The following is a 19,285-nucleotide window of genomic DNA, read 5'->3' on the forward strand; positions in this document are numbered from 1 at the left end:
CACGCCTTCGCCTTCCCAAGATCATCAGAAGTACCTGAAACAATAATCGTTAAATGTAAGCTCGAAGGTTTAGTGAGTTACCCCTAAAATACCAATGCCATAGAACATATCAATAACATATAAGAAAACAACATGCATAATGAGCCTTCAGCCTGACTCGACCACTTCGTAGGCCTTCAGCCTATCTGGACCGCTCTCTGAGCCTTCGGCACATCTGGACCGTCTCGCAGATCCTACAGCCTATCCGGACCGCTCGTTGGGCCTTCGGCCTGACTGAATCCCTTTGCAGGGCCTTCAATTTATCCGGACCGCCCTAGGTATGTTGGCCTTCAACACAAAGCAGGACCACCTCAACCCAACCCCCAATCAAACAAACATGTACACATAAATATCATACGCTAGCATATATAACAGTCAAACCGATCTAACAGATCACTAATCATAGTAACATACTATACCCAGGATACAGACCTTACCAGTCACTAACATAGCATCATCCTATATACCAGGATACCGACCTAACCAGGTCACTAAGAATATCACCATCCTAACTACCAGGATGTAAATCAATAAGCATGTCATGCAATAACCCAAATACAAATCCGTAAAGGGCCGGCATTGGAGCCATCGACCCTGTTAGTATAGTGAGGACAACTCATCTCTCAAGTAGTCTGAAGCGATAGTATCAACCTCCTCCAAATGCAACTCTAACACCGACACCTACACCCATCAGTGATCCAATTCCATAAATTCTCAAATTACCAAAATATCCCCAGAAGTCAACCTGGTCAACCGTTGGTCAAAGTCAAAGCCAGCGGTCAAGGTCAATAGTCCATGTTGACCTAACTTGTCAAGTGCATCTTACTGACTCGTCGAGTCCTTCCAGAACTCGAGAAGTCGTAAAAATCCCCCGTTGACTCGTCGAGTTTTCCTACAACTCGTCGAGTTCATGACTGTTCAAATGTCGGGAAACCCCTAGTTGGACTCAGCGATTCGTCCTGAGCTCTTTGAGCCCCATGTGATCTGCTTTCTTCATAATGTTTGACAATAAGATCAGTGCTAGCAACAAGTTAATCAGTGAGATCGTCATCACTCTCTTCGCCCTGATTTGAGTTGTCTAAGTCGTTGATGGGCTTTATTGCTCCCTTTTAAGAAACCAAGGCTAAAAACTTTTCCTTGCTCGACTCTTTCATGATGTCTTTAAGAAGTGATTTTATCTCTTTGTAATTTTACCAAATTCTAAACAAGGTGTTTAGATCCATGGCGTTGATCTTTTCACTATTCTTAAGAACATCAGCGTGATGTTCCTAGCTTTTCCCAAGAGATTCGAGAAACTGTAGAACTAATTGAGATGAATGCTAGATAGTTCTCATCCTACATATATCATTAACTAAGCTGTTAAACCTATTGAAGGTTCGGGTATGTCACTCATCTTGTTGATCAAAGAAATGCCCATATCTTCAATTGAGGTTGTTAATGGTTGTGGCCTGAACCTCCATGGTGCCTTCATAAGCCACTGTCAATGTTTCCATCATCTCTTGTGCTGAGTCACATTTTTGCACAATATGATACACGTGATAGGGAGAGAGAGTTTCCTATTGTTGCTCTGGCTTTTACCACTAGTACAAAAACGGTCTTTTGTCACACGAAAAATGAGTGACTATATGCATACAACCACACATTCATTTTCAGTACATATGTGACCGAAGGTCGAGTGACATAAAGTACATACGGTCACATTAGCAAGTAAGTGGTTGTATCCATTTAAAAAGAGTAGCGAAAGACATAAAATGAGAGTCCAAATGGTTTCGAAAGTCATGAAAAAGTATATTTTGAGTGACGTTATTGCATCTAATTTCCACATGAATATGATTTTTGTATAGCCTTATGTATATTTGTTGACAAAACCATTGGTTTTTTGGGGGATTTTGTCACTTACAATTAAGCAATGAGTAGCCTAAGGTGTTAAAAGGAGTGGCCAAATTTATTAATAATCTTGAAAAAGTGTATTTTGAGTAACATTAGTCCATCTAATTGCCACATGAATATGATGTTTAGCCTTATGTATATTTGCTGACACAACCATTGGTTTTTTGGGGTTTTCGTCAATTAAAATTAAGCAATGAGTGGACTAAGGTGTTAAAAAAAGTGGCCAAATTTATTAATAATCTTGAAAAAGTGTATTTTGCGTGATGTTAGTCCATCTAATTCCCAATATAAATATGATGTTTCTATAAACTTTTGTATATTTGGTGGCATAACCATTGGTTTTTTGGGGGGATTTCGTAACTTAGAATTAAGCAATGAGTGGACTAAGGTGTTAAAAAGAGTGGCCAAATATATTAATAATCTTGAAAAAGTGTATTTTGAGTGACATTAGTCCATCTAATTGCCAATATGAATATGATGTTTTTGTTGACTTTAGTATATTTTGGTGGCACAACCGTTGGTTTTTTTGGGGGATTTCGTCACTTACAGTTAAGTAATGAATGGCCTATGATTTCAAGAAGAGTGGCCAAATGTATTAATAATACGGCTGTGCATGGGTCGGTTTTGGACCCCAATCCAACCCAACCCGTAAATGATCGGTTTCTGGTTTTCAGAACCCAATAGGATCGGTTTCTGGTCGGTTCGGTTTCTCGGTTTCTGATATCGGTTAGGGCGGTTTCTCGGTTTATTGGGTTCAACCCATACACTTACGGTTTATGGGTTTAAACCCATGGGTTTTGGGTTTGAACCCATTTTCCAGAAATGGAACAATTAGTTAAATAATTCAGAAAACACCTAATTAAAGTTAAATACTTCAAAAAACATGAGTTTTACAACCAAATTGTCTATTACAACCAAACACACAATCAAACTAAAACACAAAGTCTGAAATTGTCGATTAGACGATTACAACCAAACACACAATCAAACTAAAACATAAAGTTCGGAATAGTAAAATAGTCGATTACAACCAAAAGTCCAAAACGCATAAACGCAAATCTTTAATCCACATCCATGTAAATCTCTTCACCAATTCCCCATTCATCTACAAACCAAAAAACAATAGTATTGATCAATGATTATTGAGTAATAGACTTGTGTAAAAGTATAAAATTATAATAATTGAGTTATAAACCTTTAAAATTCAAGTAAAATCCTCATCCATGCAACTCCCTTGACCACACCCCAATTCCTCTACAAATACAAAAGTACAAAACAATAGTATGCAATTAATTAATTATAAACATCAACAATTTGTGCATCTAGTTGAGACTTTTCTAGCTACATAGAAAAAAACAATCAACAATCCATATGTAAACCAAAAGATTTCAAGAAATAAGAAGCTTTAATTCAGCAAGATTTAAGCAATATTTATCAACATTTCACAGCAAGATTTATCAACATTTCACAGCAATATTTATCAACATTTCATAGCAAGATTTAAGCAATATTTCACAACAATATTTCACAGCAAGATTTATCAACATTCAATAGCAATATTTAAGCAAATTGACACAAAAAAGGCACATTACACAAAACCAGGTGAGGAACGAAATCAGAGGTCACAAACCGAAATCAGGTTCAACAATATTTAAATCGTTGGAACGAGGTCACGAACCCATATCAGAAAAAAAAATCAGAGGCAAATTGACAAAAAAAAGAAATAGAAATCAGATACATTCTACATGAACACAACATTCGCTCATTCAGAACACAAACAGACATAAATCAGTAAAAAAAAATCAGCGACACATTGACTGTTGGAATAGTGTCCAAGGTCATTAACTATTGATAATATTTCTAATAATAGTAGGGTCCTTTTGGGTTGCCCTCAAGACCCAAATTGAGTAGGATAAATAAAGGAGAAATTCGTTTATTAATTATTATGGTTAATAATTAATTAGAAACTATTTGGAAATATATTTTGGAAATATATTATGGGAATTAATTAACAGTTTAATTAATTAAAGGGTTGAATGTTCATTAATCGATAGTTGGTTAATCAGGAATGTTCTAGAACCCTTATGGGATTAGAGTTGCATGAAAATCACTCCATCCCACATGGGAAAGGAGTGGAATTTCGTGGTTAGGCCTCCATCCCACATGGGAAGGAGTACCAAACCCTAGGAGGCATCCAAGGCTATAAATAGGGCCTTAGGGATTTCATTCCTCCTTGCATCTTGGCTTGAGTATTCGCCAACTCTTCTTCGTCTCCCTTTTGGGGACGATTTCTAACCCCTTTGGGTTTGTGAAATTGACCCCTCTCCTAGTTATTTTCGTTCTACTCTTTGGTGTCATTGGGTGTGATACCATTAGAGGGATTCTAATTTGGGTCCTTTCATCCAAGTAACTTCATGGAAGTTCGAGATCTTAATCGAGGAGATCAAGGGCATCATAAGAGGTATGTTTTCTTCTTTCTTTCAAGTTTTCCTAGGGTTGATATAATTAGCATGAAGCCATAGATCCATAGGTTGCATGTACACTTAGGTATATCATTGTTTCGATTTTTCTAGTGCCTAGTTTTAGAGTGTATTTGATGCATAGAAATCCCAACAGTGGTATCAGAGCTATTGGTTCGTGGTTATATTCACCCTAGATCCATTTTTTCTATAAAACCTTGTTTGAAATTGAATGGTAGAAGGATTATTAAAAAGTTCATAATGGTTAATACCCTAGTGGCAACTCACGACGTAAGAGCTTAGAGCTCACGACGTGAGCTCAACAGAATTAAGGTTTTCGGATTTTTTCCATTTTTCAAATATGAAGCTTTATAAAATATGGATAATTACCAAATTTAAATTGTTTCAAATCTGGAAAATTGATAAATATTATTTAAATGTGTTTATTTGAATTTAAATATTTATTTGATAGTGGATAAATATTATTTAAATGTGTTTATTTGAATTTAAATATTTACTTGATAATTGATATATTATTTAAATGTGTTTATTTGCATTTGAATATTTTTATGTTATTTAAATAATGAATTTAATATTTAATATTATTTGTAATAGAGAATTATAAATTTGAATATTAACCCCGCATGATTTATTAATTGTTACATGGCGTCCTCGCAGTTAATTAGAATTAATAATAGACAACTAAATTTAAGGAGTTTTAAATTTACCCATTGTATTTGTTTATATATCTTAGAATTGTGTCTATTATATGTATAAGAAAGTTATAACATGCGCCTTCGCGTGTTTAAATATTGACATTGTCGGTCTTACCTCGACTAGGCTCACCCATTCTAATGTAAGGGTTTAAGGAGGTCTCTTTGATTCCTAATGAGGTCGGTTTTTAATATGCTTCGCGCTTACCACCCTCACCGCCCAATTGCGTTCTGTAAATGTAGTTACCGAAAGGGTTTGATAGTGATAATGGTCAATCTGAAAGTATTCTAAATACAAGTATAAGACAAAATCATGTTTTACTAATAGAATGTGAGTTTATATTATCAATGAAAATTGCACATTCTATTTATATCTATTGGTGGAGCTCGTGTGGCTAACCGGCACATCAATCTAGGGTATAGTTGAGAATGATATGGAACTCGCGAATCTCAAGCGTAACTTGAGTCGGGGACCATGCGATTTGGAAGGTTAATTCCCAATCTATTTAATGTGAATCTTATGTTATCCATAAAAGTTGCACGTTCTCTTTATACTTGTTGATGGAGCTCGTGTGGTTAACCGACACATCAATTTGAGAGTATAGGTAGAGAATGATGTGGAACTAGCGAATCTCAAGCGTAACTTGAGCCGGGGACCATGCGATTTTGTATGGTCGACTCACCACCTGTTCAATGATCCACGGCGACCCCGTCATTGAATTTGAGATGAACATAATCCGAGATTAACATGCCATTGATAGTCAACGAATCTCAAAGATCTAGGAATTTCGTGGTGGTCGAAATTGGCAAAGGGTTTTGCCTACCTAAATAACTTTATGGTGTGTTTACGGCATCCCTTTACACATCATAGAGCCAAATATGGATCCTAGCCTTCTAAAATAGTTTTATTTAGGGTGATTATTTTCTAAGGATAAGTAAAAAAAACTATAATGGAATTTAATTGAATGATGTCTATAACCTTATCCACTAAAATCTACTGCTGTAAAACCTTTAAAAGGATTAGCCATGAGGATGATCAATCTTGTCAAATTCGTAGTTTAGGAATAGTTCTCATAAACGAAAGGAAAGATCATGCCTTTGTTAAAGCTCTTCCTTGGTTACTTCAAACATTGCATTCTAAGGTGCTAGAAAGAGCAATTATCAAATGTACGTTGTAAAATGACATATTAAAGTAAAATGGAATTTCCTTGAGTTAGAAGTTGACTAGGATTAATCGACTAGCTGACATGTACATATGATCAATTCATTTTGATTATGATATGACCAAGTTGGAATGTCCATTAAGGAGTTGTGTAGCATGTTGAGGTTTCCTTTGAAACTAACATGGCAATCATAGAAACTCATACTTCAAAACACTCCCATAATTTACTATCATGAATAGATGTGTCAAGAAGAAGAAAGTCAATTGCCCATGGTTTAAAAGGCGATTAGTATACCTTATCTAGGCCCTAATACCTAGGACAAAAGAAGGCTTACTCTAATACATGTTCTGATAGCTGCACGTTTCCATAACAAGAAAAGGACTAAGAAAGCAAACTTGCCCAAATGTATATTTGAGTTGAAAGAACCAAAACATGAAGAAGTTAGATTTGATCATGGATCACGAGCCCCTGCTACTTTCCATAGGATAAAAAAAAGGATAACTTGTTCTTCCATGTTTGGTTTCCAATAAAATATATGGATTTATAATGCCATCAAAACATTACTTCTAAACCTTGAGTGTTTTACTAAGGATTAAGAACTGACATTTACAAGAATGTGCAGTTGCTAAAATGAAGTAAGAAGATTATACGTGGAGAAGATAATTTGATCATGAATGCCAAGCCTTTGCTACATTCATAGAATCAAAAGACAACTCTTTTCAAAATGTGTAGTTTATGGTATTATAATTGAAATTGCTTATACGATGATTCATGAGATAGTTGTGACTTATTTAAATGTGGAGCATTCTAACATGTTAAAAGAAAGTCATGAAATCTATGATGCTAGTATAGTAGCAATAGTTCAAAATTGATTCAAATATTTGAATAAGGTGTATTATTGTGAATGGATCGTTCAGATTAATCACAATATGTACTTATTCAAATACATCCAAAGGTTTGGGTGAAATGTATTTGTGGAATCATAGTCTTGGATACATAAAGGAGAAATGCATTACCAAATATCCAGTTGGATCGGATTTTGGATATCATTTGGCCTCAAGTCTTATGATAAATTCAAATCTTATTTATCAAGATAGATGATGAATGCATCATTAGCTGATGTGAGTTTCTGTTGGAATTAGTTCACTCAAATAGACCGTTCAGATTAACCACGATACATAGTGAGACCAACTTCGTATTAATGTGAGTATGGAACCTTTCAGTTGTTCAGAGCGAAGTTTGAGAATCAATTGGGCAATAGGATGAGACACTCATAGTGAGAATCTTAGTCCACACTTTATTGATCATCTAGGTGATTGTGAAAGAGTTTTACGATCTATCTCCACCCAAAACACTGCCACTATGAAGTGTTAGTTGGATAGAAAAACAAGTCGTTTATTGATTTTATAATAGATGAGTCGCGTTATGTTTGATGACAATTCGTGGATTGTACCATGAATAGTGTTACAGGAAGTCCTTTGGTTTTGTACCAACTAAGTAGGTTCATGAAACACTCTATGATATGTGAAGTGGGATTCTATCCTCACTGCCATATATGTAAGTTTATGATTATGAGGCTTGCGCTTGTCGTGAGGCGCTCGACAATCTAGAACTTCGAATAGAGATGTGCTTTCTCGTTGGTGAACCCATCAAGAATTTTGGATAATTGTTTGACAATCCTTCTGAGAACAAAGTGTATGTTGCTCAAAGGGCAGTGTTCCAAGAGAGGGAGCTGATTTCCAAAAGAACTAGTGGGAGCCACATTGCTCTTGATAAAATTCGAGAGTCAACCAACGAAGAGCCTAAAGTTGGAGTTAGCATTCAACTTGGAATTGAAAGAGCTATTAAGGAAATCGATATATTTCCCCTTTTTCCTTATAAATCTGATAGAAGACGTCACGAACCTAGTTATATAAGATTTTATATTAATGAGGTAAACGGGTCACTGATATGAAGAAATCAGAGTGTACCAGCTATCGGAAGCTATGGTAGGCCCTAAAGGCAACAACATAGAAGGAAGAAATGGAAAGCGAGATTCAATCCATGTATGTTGCAATTTGGTAGATCAAACACTTGACCTTAACTCTTAGGTGCAAGTGGATCTTCAAGTAAAGACAATCATGGATAGGAACAAACACATAATTAAACCAAGATAGGTTTTGAAGGATGTGTAAACTTAACAAGTTCATTTATGGACTGAAATAAGCATCTCGCAAGATGCATCAATATTTCAATGAGAAAGTTCAAAGTGTATAATTTTCGAGAAATAAAGATGAGCCATACATATGCCAAAGCTAGTGGGAGTAATTGGATTCTTTGTTTCAATGAGAACGTTCAAGGAGTTTGAATTTCGAGAAACAAAGGTAAGTCATATATATGTCAGTGCTAGTAGGAGCACTGTAGTCACCCTTGTATTGTACATAGATAATGTACGATTCATAGGAAACTATATTCTAACTTAGCAAGTGTAAAAGCTTGGCTTTGTATGGGAATTACTTTGCTATGATATCAATGGGAGATACAGCACACGGATCTATGCAGATAGATCAAAGTGATTCATTGGATTAAGCCAAAGTACAGGGAATGTTGAGGAAACTTGACATGTAGAACTTAAAAACGAGTTTAGGTTGGCATGACATTGAGCGATGCTAATGTCCCAGTTCTACTAGTGGTTATGAGTCGTGTCCCACATGCTTCTGCTATGGGATCGATCATATATGCCATGACATGTACCAAATCTAATGACTCATATGACTTGAGCATGACAAGTTAGATTAGATCAATTAGGCAAGAATCAAAGAATCAAGATCAAGAACATTTTTAAGTGTCCTTGGAGGACAGAAAAGACCATCTTAATAGTATGGAAGAGATCATTGTAAGAATTACATTGATACTAAGTTCCATACTAATAAAGGCAATTCCGTTCGCAGTCGGAATTCGTGCTTCTACTAAATGGTGATATATTAGCTTAAAAGAGTATCAGGTAATACACCATAGTGGATTGAACATACTTGGAGTATATTGCAGTTGGTTAGATTGCAAAGAAGACAATGTGACTAAAAGAGATTCATTAGTGACATCTTTGTTGAAATTCAATCATTGATGGTCCTTATGAATTTTCTTGTGACTTTGGGTGAACTTACCTCGAGTATGGATCCTAAGTCACACAAGCTCACATGAAACATACTCAGTAAGTACTACAGATTTGATAGTGAGTCAAATGTAAAGACATCATAGTTAATGATTCATATCGAAAGATAATCTTGTCGATCCATTCCTAAGCCGATGTCATTGACTAAGTCTGACAGTCAGACAAAGTCGAGAGGCATTAGATTTGCAAGTGAATTGGCTTATAAACCCTTAGTTTAGTTTGTTTTAAAACCCAAGAACTTTAAGCGGTATACGTTTTAATTTGATTTGGCGATTATTAAGTGGTGCTCTTAATATATGATGGATTTCGGTCATTTCAATTAGCCTATCACTGCGTTCTCACTTTTGCATGTTTGGAACCCACTTCCCGAGTATTTATTTACTCAAACATCCACAATCGGTCATACTCCTGGAATTAAGTAGTGATTCAAGACTGTCATGAGTATTAGTGGATTGTCCATATTGATTGGACATAACATAGGGATTGCACTAACACTCATGAGTGCTTAATAGAGATTTAAGTATTGGACCAACCCACGCTTAGATATTACTTGATGGACTAGGTCACAAGTAATTCTAAGACGATAATATCATATATTCTTCAAAACTAGATACATGTGGGGTTTTGCTTTATGATTATGTTATGCATTGGTCTACTCCAACGCTAACCGTAGCTGGTAGCTATAAAGGGTATGTCCATGTGTGATATGATGCAATAGACAAAAACTATGTAATCGAAGTTTATTCGTTCATTCTGCCTTAACAGGAGAAGCGATATCTATGGGCCCCTCGATGATTTGGTGCTGACATCTAAAGTGCTTGGCCGAGCCCTGACTAGAATTGATGTGTTCAGTTTAGTAGTCAGATGTAGTCGTCACAAATCTATATCGGGAAACATAATCTTGAATTCTTGAGATTGACCATTATCCATGTCTCGAATTCATACAGATATCATAGAACGAAGGGATAGTTGATCACTTATCTAAGGGATGAATCTTGGTTAGATCAAGAGTTCGGTAGTTGCATTGGATGGCTAACTCTTTGTTGATTATTAGAGAAGTATTTGTCGTCATATAGTTGATGACTTGTCCAAGTGGGAGACTATTGGAATAGTGTCCAAGGTCATTAACTATTGGTAATATTTCTAATAATAGCAGGGTCCTTTTGGGTTGCCCTCAAGACCCAAATTGAGTAGGATAAATAAAGGAGAAATTGGTTTATTAATTATTATGGTCAATAATTTAATTAGAAACTATTTGGAAATATATTTTGGAAATATATTATGGGAATTAATTAACAGTTTAATTAATTAAAGGGTTGAATGTTCATTAATCGATAGTTGGTTAATCAGGAATGTTCCAGAACCCTTATGGGATTAGGGTTGGACGAAATCACTCCATCCCACATGAGAAGGAGTACCAAACCCTAGGAGGCATCCAAGGCTATAAATAGGGCCTTAGGGATTTCATTCCTCCTTGCATCTTGGCTTGAGTATTCGCCAACTCTTCTTCCTCTCCCTCTTAGGGACGATTTCTAACCCCTTTTGGTTTGTGAAATTAACCCCTCTCCTAGTTATTTTTGTTCTACTCTTTGGTGTCATTGGGTGTGATAGCATTAGAGGGATTCTAGTTTGGGTACTTTCATCCAAGCAACTTCATGGAAGTACGAGATCTCAATCATGGAGATCAAGGGCATCATAAGAGGTATGTTTTCTTCTTTGTTTCAAGTTTTTCTATGGTTGATATAATTAGCATGAAGCCATAGATCCATAGGTTGCATGTACACTTAGGTATATCGTTGTTTCGATTTTTCCGCTGCGTAGTTTTAGAGTGTATTTGATGCATAGAAATCCCAAAACTGACACATTCTACATGAACACAACATTTATGAAATCAGAACATAAACACAGCAAGGGAAATCAAAAAATAAACACAACATTGAAATCAGAAATCAGTTGTAAACGAGGCACATTACACAAAACTAAGTGAGGAACGAATCATATTTGACGATTCAGAGGCGTTACAGATCTCGTTGGTGGTGCCAGAGGTTTAGGGTTCCGTTACTGCGTTACAGGTCTCGTTGGTGGCGTCGGAGGCTCGAAGCCTCGGATGTGTGCGAGCGGCTGAGCGCCGAAGGACGGAGGACCTTCACTTCACTCTTCAGTCGTCTACTCTTCTTCAATGGGATGCACCGATGGGGAGTGCGAGACTGCGAGTAGTCGAGTACCAAGTAGGGAAAATGAAAACGGGAGTAAATGACCTAGGCTTATTTTATTTATTTTTATTCTTTTTAATATACATATATATAAAAACATAAAATACTTAGTAAAAAGCATCGGGTTTACGGGTTTACTGGGTTGGTTTCTCGGTTTTTAAAAAGGGGTCGGTTTCTCGGGTTGTTGGGTCGTTTTCTGGATGCAAAACCGAAACCGAACCCGAAAAGTCGGTTTTTACAAATTTAAAACCCACACCATCGGTTTTGATTTGGTTTCGGTTTCGTCGGTTTTTGTCGGTTTCTCGGTTTCTTGGTTCGGGTTTTCTCACCCCTAATTAATAATCTTGAAAAAGTGTATTTTGTATGACAAATATGATTATATATATATATATATATATATATATATATATATATATATATATATATATGTGTGTGTGTGTGTGTGTGTGTGTGTGTGCATGTGTTTATTTATTTATTTATTTATATAAAACAAATGAAAAGGAAAAACACAAACCCTACAAAATTGGAATAATTTACTTATTAATTCAAAAGTAAAATTGGAATTTCGTACAAATTAAATAAAATCCTATATTAACATATAAATATGATCTACATAACATTTAATAATCACAACTGCAAATTTTTTTGAATCTTCTTATTGGGCATGGCTTGTTTCAACACCGAAGTAGAATTGACAAATTTTCACCTAGCTGGTATTTTAGGTGCAGTTTTTTTTCTCACCATCCTTTGGTATGGGAGATGGTCGTGTTACCTATAAGAAATGAAAGACCAAAGTATCAAACATTAAATAAATCATGAAGAATTGTAAATGTATGCTGATAAAACATATACATATGTGTACCTTTTCTTGATCAATTAAAACGACTTGATCCTTTGGCCATGCCACAAAACAACCTACTACATCCTTAATGGTTTTGAAACAATTATTTCCTATGTCCAGTATGCATGCTGCATCCACCAACGATTCTTGAATCACACTTTATAGCAGTTTTTGGGAGTAGTTTGTGATGAAGCATTTAGTTTCCATCCGTGATGTGTACTTTACCAGTAGAAATCATTTTTGTTCTACTGTTGTGCCACAGTTTACACCTCATTTCCTATCAAATAACCAATATTGGAATATATATATATATATATATATATATATATATATATATATATATATATGCATCAGAAAGCAATCAAATTGAATATTATATGAACACGTTGATGGATATACATACTTTTGGTGTTACTATTAGAGACATATTCTTGCAGTTTTCAATCTGAACTTAGAGATGTGTTTTGTTGTTGTTCCAACGTATTTATACCTATCACAGACTTTTAAATTTCCTATGTATATATAAAACATGTGAAACAAGTTACGTGTATATTTAAACTTCCTATGACAAGAAGAAATAATTAATTAAAAGCATTTATTGAAAAGTTTTAATACTTACCAATGATGTTACATGTCCATTTTGATCTAAGTTCACTCCTTGGCAACTAATTGACTCACCAAAAGAGAAATCATTCCCTGTGTTTGTGCCATCTTGGTGTTCGAGTCCTTGATTTCTTTTCCTTTTGCTTCACACTCCAGTCTGTCTTTCTCTTCACGTTCACATCTCTCATATTCACATTCCCATTTCTTAATTTCAAGTTGACGTTCAAGTAATGCAACTCTTGTTTTTAATGATTTGGTTCGAGGAAGATCAAAATACTTGTTGTATGTCACTCGACTTCCCACTCCTCTTGCATAACCTCCATTGTCCTTTCCAAACACAACTGTCACGGTATCAATGCCATGGTCAACATGTAAGCTCCCATCTTTGATTTGGTCAGTAATTGTTTTCTGCACAAAGTAGGGAAATATTAAAGTAATTACATATAAATTAAACATTGATTTGGTCAACATGTAAGCTCCCATCTTTGATTTGGTCAGCAATTGTTTTCTGCACAAAATTTATAGTCAAACTTACTACTTTATCTCTAAGCTCATCATTTTCAAAATTTCCATCTTTGTTTAGCCTCCCCTTCAACCACATCATACAATGGGAAGGTTCTTCATTTGGTTCAATTTCTTTGGTTTCGATCTTATAATCATTAAAAAGGAAATTAATAAATTTAAAACAACATAAATGAAAGTATTCTACTATTAACAAAAAAAAAAGAACCATTTTTGTTACTATTTTCTCTTTCACACGTATGTATCTACCTCTTCCCATCCTATGGTCTCACGTGCCTTTTTTGTTACTTCTAACTTCGCCTAACCACAATGGAACATTGAAAATACAACATTTACATGCCGACACAATATTATGAAATATATATGGACTAAAACTAATCAAAGCTATAGAAATGACTTAAATCTTGTATGCCTCAGAGTTTGTATTTGTTCCAAAAGTGGCCCAATCTGAGTACTCAATAATGGTTGTAAACTTTGCAAGGACTTCATTCGTTGGCTTAAGTGTTATAGGTATTTCTTTGTTGGGCAATATGTATCTTTCTCGAAGTTTCCTTTAGTAATTCTTTAGAAGTTGACCAAGATGATGCATTATTGAATTTCTAAATGTGTTCTCAAGATCAAAATATCACAGCAAAATGTAACACAATGTTGTTAATAGTTGGAAATAATGCAAATGCATATATGCATAATTAAGGACAATATTAAATAATGTGTTCAATACGATGATTTCACTCCATAGGTCGTCTCTTGCTAGTAAATCCACTTTCTTCCGAGATAGAACTTTTAAACCTATATGCTGAAGAAATTGGTCTCCAAAAAACCAACAGACACTTCTAGGTTTGTCCCTATATATCCTACCCACGTCATCAATTATGAGAGGGATCTTTACTCCTTTATCATGCTAATTACAAAACTTATGCAGTTTGTTTATACCTCTCTTAACTACATTTGTCACCACTTTGTCATTGTTTGCAGCCTCATCCTCAACTTTCTGCTCTAAGTTATAGTCCATATCCTCATATGTTGTAGTTTTTGCATTATCAGCCGAAGGTTCCATGATTATTGGAATGATAGATTAGTAAAACCAAATAAGACTCTTTGGTTAGGGTTTTAGGAAATGATCGAATATCTGGGAATGGTGTAAAAAGCTTATGAAGAAATCTCGTTTTAGAATAAATAATAAGTAGGTTCATGATTGGCATGGTTTGTTGAATTCAAAATTTTTGTCTAATAAACTTGAAACTTCGGTTGAGGCCTGCTAATTTGGAGAGCGTTCTTGAAATTTTTGGCGTAGAAAGTGAAGAAATTGAATTTTTGATCACCGACTGATGATACAATAGGTTAAGGTATGACCCATTGATGATATATGGGTCATTGGTCATGTGGTAGTTGCTTACAGTGTCAAAGTATGACCCGTTGATGACATATGGGTCATTGGTCATGTGGTAGTTGCTTACAGTGTCATGGTATGACTCATGGATGACATATGGGTCACTGGTCATGTGGTAGTTGCTTATAATGTCATGGTATGAACCATGGATGACATATGGGTCTTTGTTAATGTGGTAGTTGCTTAGAGTGTCATGGTACGACCCATGGATGACATATGGGTCATTAGGCATGTGGTAGTTGATTATAATGTCATGGTATGACCTATGAATGACATATGGGTCGTTGGTCATGTGGTAGTTGCATATAGTGTCAATATAATTGAAAAGGGCATAAAAACAAACCTTTTCATAATGAATTTAAAACTTTAAATTTGTCATGGAAATTTAATCAAACTAAATGAAACATTTTTTACTTTAGTTAATTTAAAAGCAATATACATAAAGAAATTAAATAGCAAACAATATAGTTTAGCTTCTTTTTGGCAATTTGAACCATATATATATAATGAAATTCTCATATCCGATTTATCGTCGATTACATGACCAAAATTTTTGCATATGCAGTTACACATATAATAAGATCGTATCAAAAATAGATTAAAAGTAAATAACATTAATTCCAAACCTAAATCGACATCAATGAAGAACCATTTTTAGGAACTCCTTCTTCATCTTGATGTTTCTAGCCAAGATTATTATATAATCTATTAAATGTTGATTCTGATCTCTCGCGTTTCAATTTACCACACCCATATCATATTCTGCATCCGTTATATTGTCGGAGACTTCCTCCTTCGATACAGCATGTAGAAATTTGTTGATCTTTGTCTTGTCATTCATAAATCATCGGAGAAGAGCCTCCATTACTCTCATTGTTGATTCCAAACATTCTAGGTCTTCTCGAATGGTAGCGATGAAATCTTCATTCAAGGTTACGGTTGATGCAAGATAAGCCATTAAGTTCGTTTACAATGGTTTACATTATTACTCCAAAAATGCTACATGCATATTCATAATATAATTTACAAAAGTCTGGATACAAACCAACTATTAAGATTTTTACAAAGTTTTATATATTACATAACTTCCCAGGTAATTTATACACTAAGTACAAAAGTGATAATATTAACTATTCTACATCTTCTACTAGTACATGACTATACTGGATGCTTATCACCTGCAATAGTTTAAAAAATAAGAGGGATAAGTGAGTGACGCTTAGTGAGTTCAATAACAGTTACAATATAATGCTATGTCATATATATAATAATATGACAAAAGAAAAAAGGGACAAAGAACAATAAAGGCATATATGTATCATATGACAGGCTTTCCATATCAACAAATGATCTGCTTCAAAGATTTACAATCAATGAGATACAATAATTTCAACATGATATACATCATAAAACTTCAGCCCAAGTGGCATAGAAAGATACAATTTTGGATTATCATTTTGCTAGAATATACAGGCTTTCAACCCTACATATCCCTATACTAATAACAGAAGTTATACGAGTCATACTCTACATGGCCAAAGGCACAAAGCCAATACTAGAAGTGATATGAGACATGCTCTACATGGCCAAAGGCATTAATCCGATACCAGAATAATATGAGACATGCTCGACAAGGCCAAAGGCTCAAAACCAATACAAGAAGTGATACGAGTCATGCTCTACATGATCAACAATATAAAATCAGAATAACACAGGATAGCACATTGAACATATAACACGTAACATACAATTGTCCCTATATTGAACACACCGTGAAATAACCGAATGATAAAATGATAATTTGGGCAACATTTTGTGTCTAAAAATAACTTTCTTTGATGAAACCGGCGATTTTTTGTTGAAAACCGGGCCTTGCACGGGCAAAGTTTCAACTTGAAATTTTTTTCTCGGGTCTTCGGTGTGTCGGGACTTGCTTCGGGTGTTGGGGTGATTTTCTTTGTTTCGAGGGGTGTTAGGGTAATTTGAGAGAGAGTAGAAGGTGAAAGAGAGTAAAAGAATATGAGAATTTGTAAACAAAATTCGGAAGGCTCGCTTTCTATTTATAGTAATCTGAAGACTCTCTGTACGCCGGGCGTAACTCCATTACGTTGGGCGTATACGTACGCAAGGCGTAATCCTCATACGTTGGGCATACCTGTTATGTGGCACTAGTTCCGTTTCGGGCCTCGGACGTCTCGCACCTACATGATACGTGTCCTTCATCCGTAGTACGTTGGGCATACGTACGAAGTACGTTGGGTGTACATATATGTACGCTAAGTGTACCACATGGTACACTGGGCGTTCTTCCAACCTCGAAGTTTGTGCCTAAAACTTCAATAATTCATATATTTTGCATACGAGCTTTGTTTTTACGTTCTTTATATCCACGCGTAGGTGAAATTATGCTCTAAAACTTTTGTTTAGACTCTGTCAGCTAATTTTGATTTCATTTTTAATATTATATTTTTAATAGGCTGGGACAGGAAAAGTCCGTTAAAAATTCATAACTTCTTCATCCGACGCCCGTTTCCATCTGTCTTTTTTCCGTTGAATTACAATTGATAAGATATTCAATTCTCATTTAGATTGTGTCATCTAAAAATCACTCGATCTATAATTTGAATTTCGAGCTGTATACTGCTACGTCGAATCTTAGAAAAATCGTAACTTTCTCATACAAAGTCCGATTTGGACGTTCTTTTTATGAAAGTTCTCGGTTTAACAAATACTACAACTTTCATTTAGATTACTAAAGCTAAAAAGTAGTTTATCGTACACTCAGTTTTTACGTCATACGGCGTCATACCAATTTTGTCGCGAAACTTCAATAAGTCATAACTTCTTTGTTATAACTCGGATTTTAGTGAGGTTTTCGTCTAAATGTTTCTATCGATATAATTTACTACTTTCAATAACATTAGTTTTACTTATTTTTGTAACAACCCAAATTTTGTTTGTTTTAATAATAATAAAAATCAAATACTGAATGTCATATCGTAAAGCCAGACGTCAAAAATATCAAATCATAACAAAATGTCGTGAAATAATTGTATCAAATCAAACTAAGTATCAAAACAAACTCCTAGGACAAAAACTGAAGCTGTGGTGTGTGCGATGCCATCATCCCCAGCTCTTCCCTTTACTTGCGAAAGTACCTGAAACCAAAACTGAAACTGTAAGCACGAAGCTTAGTGAGCTCCCCCAAACTACCCCATACCATACAATACATATATATCACATACTGGGCCTTGCCCACTGAATCAGACCAAAGTCCGGAAACTTCATCCGACCGAAGTCCAGAACTGACCGGGACGATGTCCCCTGCATCGGACCGGAGTCCGAAACTAGCTGCATCAGACCGAAGTCCGGAACTGACTGCATCAGACCGAAGTTCGGAACTAACTGCATCGGACCAAAGTCCGGAACTGACTTGTCATAGCATAGCATAAGAACATATCAACTAGCATAACACATATCATCTAGCATAAACACATATACTGCATAAACACATATACTGCATACTGCATCAGGTCGTAGCCCGAAACACATAACACATAAATCCTATCTGAGCCACGAAGGCATCAAACACACTATCTACCGCATTGAACCGATGTCCGGAAACTGTTCCTAACTAATCGGGTCGGCAGTGTGGTCATAGACCCGTTCCTACTGGAAGGAAACTCACCTCGTAAGCTGGCTGGTAAATGAAGTGCTCTGGAAACTGTCTGATGTTGCTCCGGTATCTCTCCGGCTATAATTTCCATTAATACACTAACTCAAATACTGATAACTATACTGAGGGTAAAATGACTATTTTACCCCTGCTCGACGTCAATCGCTCGGTCAAAGTGAACCCTCTAGTCTAAGTCAACATACAGTTGACCTGACTCGACGAGTTGGCCGCCAACTCGTCGAGTCCCTATCCTCATCTCTCAAACCTGCCCGCTACTGCTCGTCGAGTTTGGCATAGACTCGATGAGTTCCTCTTCGACACTAACATCTGGTCAATCTGCATCCGACTTGTTGAGTTGTATGAACAACTCGTCGAGTTCTCCTTCATCCTATGAACATAATGGCTGTGACTCGTCGAGTTGTATGAACAACTCGCCGAGTCCGTTCTTGAGATATGAAGATTGCCTAGGACTCGTTGAGTCCCTCTATGAATGAGTCTGACAATCAACTCACTGAGTCCTCCTCACACTCACTGGTTCCACTCGCATAACTCAACAGGGGAAACTTCGGGCACTCACTACTCGACTCACCGAGTCCGAAGAATGACTCGCTGAGTCGGTTGAATG

Source organism: Lactuca sativa, chromosome 5 (assembly GCF_002870075.4).
Source record: "Lactuca sativa cultivar Salinas chromosome 5, Lsat_Salinas_v11, whole genome shotgun sequence".
NCBI lineage: Eukaryota > Viridiplantae > Streptophyta > Magnoliopsida > Asterales > Asteraceae > Lactuca > Lactuca sativa.